The sequence below is a fragment of the Lepisma saccharinum genome, chromosome 7, assembly GCF_977018435.1.
Source record: "Lepisma saccharinum chromosome 7, izLepSacc3.1, whole genome shotgun sequence".
Taxonomy (NCBI): domain Eukaryota; kingdom Metazoa; phylum Arthropoda; class Insecta; order Zygentoma; family Lepismatidae; genus Lepisma; species Lepisma saccharinum.
In genome coordinates, this window is record NC_139235.1 from 68749504 (window position 1) to 68758222 (window position 8719).

Sequence of the window (8719 nt, forward strand, 5' to 3'; positions counted from 1 at the left end):
CCTCTCTTCTTGACTGTGACGTTCATCTCGTGGATCATCGAGATTGCTTCCATGAGCATCCCGATATATATCCTTATGTAGTTGGTAAATCGATTGGTGTAAGATTGTAACTACACTTTATCTCGTGCAAAAGACCCAAGGGATCCTTCATCTGGACGGGTGGTTGGATAATGTCACACCCTTCCCTTTTTCTCCTTTCCACAATCGATTCCCGTGTTTTCTTCCCTGCTCTCTTTCCCCTCATTTATGGCTCGACCCCGTATATGCGCCACAACGCCAACGGAAGTGTTTGGGGGCCGCCACTGAGTTGGCGCCACGCCGGGGAAAACAAACTAAAAATGTCTATTAGAAAAGCTCGTTCCTACTAAGACAATAGAGATATAAAATTGTAATCGATTTTTAACTTCATTATTCTTTATATATAATCACATATGCTGCAAGTGTCGATAATTTCTTTAGCTCGCCTTTATCCATCTTCATTGTTTATCTCAGTTCATAAATTTATGCAAGCACAATTAATTTCAGTTCTCCCAAACGCTTTCATTGAATTCGCGTGCGCAGTTACTATAATCTGATATCCTAAAGTTTCTTCCGCGTGCTGCCATCTATGATTCCTTATTTCAGTCATTGGCCATATGGTTTACATGTGCAGGTACGTAACATAAAATCCCCCTCCTTCGGGTTAAAATTTTCTCATCTCAGAAAATTTCGGAGATGTGGGAAAATTTTCCCTAATGCGTTCAGTCCTGCCTATTTTTTCCGCTCGCTCTTTCCTTTAATTCTTGCTTTATATCTTCAGTACAGTTGTACCTCTTGATGTTGTCTATGTTTTCTCTTCTCACTACCTTCTTCAACTTTACATGTTTTCGGAGCATGTGAAAGCACACGGAAAGAACGGGTTAAGTCCATTTCATCATTTTTTCAGGAGAGCATTTTTTAACTTCAAAACGCTATAACATCTACATTTATGTATCTAAAAAGTTGAAAATTGTATACACCATATGGAATGCTTATTTGTGTATAAACATTACACAGAAAATTAAAAATATTATAGAATTTAATCTTCAATACATCTATCTGTCTGTTTTTCTGTCCGCTAATTTTCTCTATATAACTGTTATGAATATCGTTGCAAATCCGGAAATAGTGAGCTAATGCCTGAACGTAGCAGGCATTTTACTACTTATTGGTCAGAAAAGCTTAAATTATGTGATTCTTATTTACTTTTATTGTTATGTCATGAAATCTACAATATACAGGTTGAACATAAATAGTGTTACGAAAGTGAACGTAGCAGGCATTTTACTACTTATTGGTCAGAAAAGCTTACATTATTTGATTCTTATTTCTTTTTATTGTTTTATTGTTATGTCATGAAATGTACAATATACAGGTTGAACATAAAGAGTGTTACAAAACTTGCAAACATTAATTTTTCATGTAAAGATACAATGGCATGTATGAAAACAGCAAAATTGATTGATTAAAAGGAATATTTGTGTAGTATTCCTGGGCCTCTGAGTCACAGAACACTTTTAGATCTTGCAGATCATGATACTTTTCCTTGGAGATAGGTAGCAGTCCCTCATAACAGGATGATGGAAAGAGAAACTCTCCTTCAGCAAGCGTTGATTCCTCTTCCTGGCGCTTAACAGGACCGACTCACTACTGATGATGTCCATTCCCCGTTGTAAGTTTCTCGGTGACTGATGTATCGTGGATGATGGCGTTCCATCTTCATCTCCTTGATAAGACGAGATGGAAATGGACATTTTGGTTTGTACATTGATTGCAAGAAATTTGTCCAAGCTCGTAACAAAGGCGCATCAACTTCCACCACATCAAAAGGAGTAGGTTTTGCTCTGGCATCTTCTATAATTTTCATCCAATCCCTGGGAACTTCGGATCTCAACTTACATCTGATAAGACCCATATCTTTGACACTTTCCAGATAGGATGTACCCTAACAGGGAATGTCACATGAATAGAATCAAAACGCTTCAATTGGCGAACAAGATAGTGAATATATCTAAAGAGCGTGTAATTCTTATTCTGACCCCCACACGAATCACAAAAGAACTTCTAAGTGCTTCACTTCAGGATCAAGTACTGTGGCCACATAGTGATGAAGAAAAGAAGCTACTTCGTTAGACCCTTTCTTACCGATTGTCTCTGGGTAAGCATAAAATACTGCAGCATTATCAGACAGTCTATGTATATTAAATAAAAACAGAGAAAGTTGCCGTTTGTAGTAAACAATATTGGTGCTGATGTTAGGACTTGGTAGATTTTCTTGGTTTTATTTATACTGTAATCGCTATGCCTGCCTTTAAAGGATTCAATATGATAACAAATACTCCGATATACTTCTGGTGGATGTTTATGAGCAATGTTCCCATGTTTACCTCGTTTATTAGTAGGAGCTGTTAATTTTAATGATTTTCTAATGGTTTCCACCCTTCTCTTCTTTATCCCATGTAATGCAAGGAATGCCTTTAAACAAACTGGAACTTCTCTCATGTTACAGTTTCTCATTACTCTTGCCTTATACTGAAATGTATAGTCACGCAAATTGGCTTCAGATTCATGTTTACGGGGTCTTCAGCGTCGAATGATACCAGATGCAATAAGTCCTGTCAGATGATTACTTTGCTCATTCCAATCTTTCAACTTATTGAAACTTGATATAATTTGTGACATTTCTGTATCAAGAAATTTCTCAGTGTACTTTTTCTACAGCTACAGGCCTCTCATAATTCATGTGACATAGTTCGCAGGTTTTTAGAAGTTTCAGACATTCTGTCAAAACTTTTACGCTTTTTGGTATTTCCACTCATTGTTTCTTCTGAATTTTCCATTCAACAGAAACCGATTCTGCACTAAAAACGTCCACCACTCCCAAGCACTGAATGATTATTGCCTACTCTCACGTTTACTACAATGAACACAAGCGTTAAATATAACTTCAACTAAATCTTAGTTGAGTTGAATAACGTCAACAATCAACCTTCACCAAGCAGCTACCTGACAAACGATAGCACAAGTCCTGTACATGCATACATGTACAGGACTTTGCCCGTTCTTTCTGTGTTGTGAACGGACTTTGCCCATTCTCTCATTGCATACTATATCTTTCTACGGCAATAGCTCTGTCACTTTACTCATTTTTATAAATTGGATTTATGCATCTGCAAGAGTGTCTAAGGTACTATAGAACTGCATCAATAACTCATTTTCAGTAAAAATGGACTTAACCCGTTCTTTCCGTGTACTCTTCATGTTATATAGGAGTTTTGCCTTGCTGAAGAAATTATGTATGAACTCTCTATTTATGGCGGTCATGAAGGCAGACACTGACGATTTCAATTCATATGGGAGTCTTTTGAATTGGAATAGCCTAAATCCGTATCTAGAAGCGGTATATTTCCTTGATTGTCTTTCTATTTCAACCTGGAAATATCCTAAAGTCAGATTGAACGACGTGAAGTACTTACTTCCAGCGAATGTATGGAGCAGCTCTTTTATTCTTTCCACTTGATTTCTAGGAAATAAGATATGTTGGTTCAATTTCCTGAGATCTAGTACGAGTCTTACACCCCCATCAGGTTTATCTACCACGTGCATTGGGCTAACATGTACGCTGTTGGAATCCTCTATTATTCCCCAGTTTAACCATTTGTGTAACTCTTTCTCGACTGCTCATCTTGCAAAAGGTATCGGATATTGCCTGGATACTATAGGCTTCTCCGCATCTACTTCGATCTTGTAAACGTACACATCTGTTACTCCTGGGCGCTGGCTGAATATTTCCCTATGTTTCATTAATGTTGACCTTAATTCTTCTCTTTCTTTCTCCGAGATACCTTGGCACTCGTATATTTTTGCTTGTATCTCTTCGACTGATGCCTTGTACTCATCGTCGTCCATTTCTACCTCATATTTCTTTACTTTACATGTAACATTTTCAACTTCAGCTATGTTGTCGTAATAATCTTTATCGCACACTGCATCACTCTTCTTATATACAAGACTCTGTTCCATAATGCCCAATTTATCTTCGGATCCTTTTTCTTCTTCTTCCATAGGGATGTCGATACTCCTATTCTCTATTGATTCTAAGTTCAGACTTGTTTTTATATGTATGTTCCCATCGTAATTTTCCAGAAAAGGTACTCCTAGTATAATGTCACATCTAAGACCTTTCACAAGAAGAAAATTTGCTTCGAAGTTTGCTCCTCTCATGTTCATCATTACGCGTACTGTGCCCTGAATTTTGTACTCTTCTTTACCCGCTGCCATTACTAATCTGACTTTATCTCTTTCAGAAGCGTCCAATTTTGCTTCATGATATTTGTCTTTAATCCTCTTCCAGCAGTTATAACTCATAACTATTACGACACTCCCGCAGTCAAATAAACGTTTTATTCTGAGTTCTATTTTTTTTACTTCCACGTAGAACGTTATTGCTGGTTTCAGGTTTTCCAAACTAGGCTCTCCAATTAAATATAATTCCAGAATTCCATTTTCCTTCGTATGATATTCTCCCTTTATGTTTGCTTCATTTTCTTCTATTCTCACACCTGGGAGTTGCTGCAAGAACTCTACATGTTTAACATCGCTGCAGGTTCAACGTTTCTTAACTCTTCGTTCGCCTACTGCCATTCTCCATTCCTTCTTCCGTTATGCACTTGATGTTTCACTAACTCCACGGCTTCTCTTTGCTTTTCATTCATTTCTACATTTCTTCTTTCATTGATCTCGTCGTAACTATTTCCTCTATATTGCCTTTCTTCTTATTCCATCCTCTGTTCCGGATTTGCATCTTGCATATTCTGTCGGTAGTTACCTCTTCCTCTGTATCCACGATTACCTCTCCAAAATACTACGTTTCTTCTACCGTAATTCCTATTATCTTCCTGCCCATAGTTTCTTCTTCTGCCATAGTTTCTTCTTCGGTGAATCTTCTACCTCTTCCTTGATATGTATTTCTGACTTCTACGTTCCTAATTCCAAATTCTTGTTTCCAGAACTACGGTTCTGGGCGATGTTCCTCTTCGGAATGTTGCCTTCTCGGATAGAGTATTCTTTATCATATCGTCTGTTCTGAGGTAATCTATTAGCTCATCTATCTTTTTTATCTTCACTATTGCAACAGCTCTTTGTACTCGAAATGGTACTATCTGGATTACTTGTCTGACCAGCTCTTCCTCATTCCATTGCTCGTTCAAGTTTCTTAAACTTCTCATCGTTTCCCAAGTATATGCCTCTAAACTTTCCACCTAAGACCAATCCACATACTTCCTTTTTAGTGTTTCCAGCTGCCTTTCCTTTATCTCCTTGCTGCAATAGTAATCCAAAAAATTCTTACTAAAATCTTTAAATGTCCCAAACTTGTGTTGGTTAAGCTGACACCAGCCTGCAGCTGACTGCTCAAACCATCTTTCAACAGTGGCGAAGCGTTATAGTACACCCTTACGCCCGGCGTTCCTTGATTTAAAATTTTAAAAACACGTAAATGCTGTAAATATAAAGTAAATCTTGACTAATTCATATATGTTTGACCTTAATGGAGTTATAATAGCTATTTTTCGCGATCCGCTTGCAACTCTCCACTCTCAACACTCGTTCCAGCATTTTTTTCAATGCCTTTCCTGCCTGGACGCCGGGCTGGTTCGGTGTAAACAACTCTATATTCCTTGCTGCCTTTCTGGAGGGAAAGCTTGGATCTCTACAGCACGCGCGTAAATGCTCTCTCGTACGCCAGCGTACGGAGCAGAGAGGTCTACCGTGATTGGTTCATCTGGCCCTTCCTGCCTTCTGAAGCAGACGACAGCGGTAGAATTCCTAATAATTCCTCGTGCCACTCGTGCTAAGTGATGATACAACGCAATATTGACTGACGTAACTTAACAAACTCAAATATACCATTTCTTAATGACCATTGCATTTTATAATTTATCGCACGACCAGCAATATGTATTAAAAACTAAAAGATCAACATAGTTTTTATCAAATAAGTTGGTGAAGTCCTCGTGGTAGAAGTTCAGCCTGTGCCTGCTCTATCACTTAACCCGCAAAAATATTATTTTATTATCATTATTATTATTTTTTCGTTAGTATCTAACTGCTTAATATTGTGTCAATGGAAATGTTTAGCATTCATTTGAAAACTCTTAACATCGAATGGTCTGTGGACAAAATTATTTTAAAATGTTTATCCCCATTCCAAGATGCAATAAACAGTGGTCTGAATTACTAATCGGCACTGTTACGTCAGTAGAGTGTACGATAGTTGGATCATCCACCCACCTCCGTGTCAGAGGGTTTTGCACAGCGCGCCAAGACGACAGAGGCCCCTGGTTCGATTCCCGGGTGTTCACGAGTGTTCTTTATGAGTGTCCCTTCATCAACTTCATAAATATCACTCATATTCATATTCGCGATTAACCAAAAGTTGTAGAAAAGCGAAGTCAAATAAACCAAACCAATCAGTACTTGGATCATCCACAACAATGACGTCTACTGTTGTTCAGAGGTGCTTGTGATTCAGGTAGGTTTTCTAATGACTTGCGTCATACCGAAAAGTATAAAACACCAGAGTTCAAAACATTTGTGGCATAGTGAGGCACGTCATTTTCTAGCTAAAACATGCATAGATGATGTTTTATTGAAAACCCAGCCGATTTTAGGCAAATAAACAATAACTGTGGTGACTAATACCATTATTAAGCAAAAAAGGGCCGACCCTTCCTTCGGACTTGGTGTTCTCACCCGAAATGCCCATGCTACGCTACTGTCTTTCAATAAGGTCAAGTACCATGTGTTCTGGTATTCTCATTAACCTTACGTTGGTCGTTAGTTCCTTCAGAAACTTACGTGGACATTTGTCAGAGATATTGCCATTAAACTTAGGTAAATGTTGAAGCTCGTTTGGTCGCGGTATCCTTGTTCTGTAATTTCCGATCCCTGTGTAGCTTCTATTACGTGTCTAACAATCTTCCGTTGTCGCTTCCCTCTTCGCTACTCTTCCATTTACTTTTCTTTCTACGATAAGATCTTCTACGTTTCCTCATCTTCTTCTATTGTTGATTCGTCGCTACTACTTTGTTTTTTGATTTTCCCCTTCTCATATTCTTCATTTTTCTCGCATCCTTCTTGATTATAACTTACTGGTTTATCTTGGATTCTTATATCCCCTAACTTCTTCTCCGTTTCTTCTACTTTAGGAATTCTCCCTTTCCACTGTAATTTATTCTCTTCCCTTTCTTTGTCTTTCTTCCTTTCTATGATTTGCATCTTCTTATTACTCCTGTAGACTTACTGTTGATATTGAAAAGTGGATATTGCCTGCCCCAAAAAAATAATTCTGTCTCCACACCAGAATTTCCGCAAAAGTCTCAGACAATAATAATACACAAGAATTGCATACCTCCCTCAATTTAATACTCAATTGCCCTGTAACTAAAATACTCGCCATAATCTAACACTTAGAGTTGGATACTGCCCCCCCCCCCAGAGTTTAATTCACCCTCTAGAACCCACGTGTCAATTAAGGCCTAATATGTAAGAGTTGGATATTTCTTCACCCCCTCCCTTTCGATAATGTCCTTGAACACTTTCTTTTCTTCGTCTAATGGATTAAATATGGTGCATTTAAGGTGTAAAATTTTTACATATATTTTCGAAAAGGATATAAATGTTAAATATATTATATTAAGGAAAACAAATCCCCCCAAAAATCTCTATGGCGCACCCTACGCCGTAATCACCCCCCCTGTGGGCACCCCTGGTGTAGGGGAAGTCAAACAGAGGCAGCCGTGAACTTTAGTGATCCAGGAAAGCTTCTGTTCCGTGTAATGATGCGATCATTACTGGATCCTTTTTATGTTATAAATTGTGTATGGCTATGTATTCCTGTACTTTCGGGTTCTTGGCCGTTGGGGGAGCGGTAAGTTTCCAGTAACGGTTTAGATCATTAGCGGGGCCTATAAATAGGAAGGGAAGAGGAGCAGTCGGCCTCAGATGTTTGGCGGAGTACAGCAATGTAAGAGGTATCTTTTTTTCTGAGGGGAGCGGCTGGGCGAGCATTCTTTCCTTACTATGTGAACCAACGGCGGGGATGTTAACTTTCTTTCTTTTAATACACACACTTGCTCTTTTCATATTATTCCAATAGCTTATTTCATGTGGGAAACCGGGTACACAACACACATACCTTCAGCCACCGTTTTTGGTACTGAGGGTTATATTTTTTTTTTTACTCGTGGAGCCAGTGGCTACGCGAGTCTACACACTCTCTTCGGGAAGGGGGGACAGGGTACACCGGAATGTAATTTTGTGAATAACGGCCAAGAATTAACTTCTGTAAATATAATATGAATAAACCTATATATATCTAAAAGGAAATGGGCGTTAAGTTGTAATTTGAAGAGGTACGTGTCTATTGCCTAAACTAGCATCCACAGAACTTCAGGTACTGCAAGTTTTGAACCTCGGGACAAGGATTCAAAAATGTATGGTTGCGTATATTGTGTATGTTGCTGAGAATCAGCTTAAAAGCACAAACTATACCGATACATACTGGGGGCTCAGAGTCAGGGATATTTTCTTGTGCAAAGTACTGAAGGCATTAGTTATTGTGAAGTGGAAAGAAAATAATAGAAGACAAAATGGCAATTCAAATAGACAGGGAGCTCATTAGCAAGTTGCTAGGCAATGC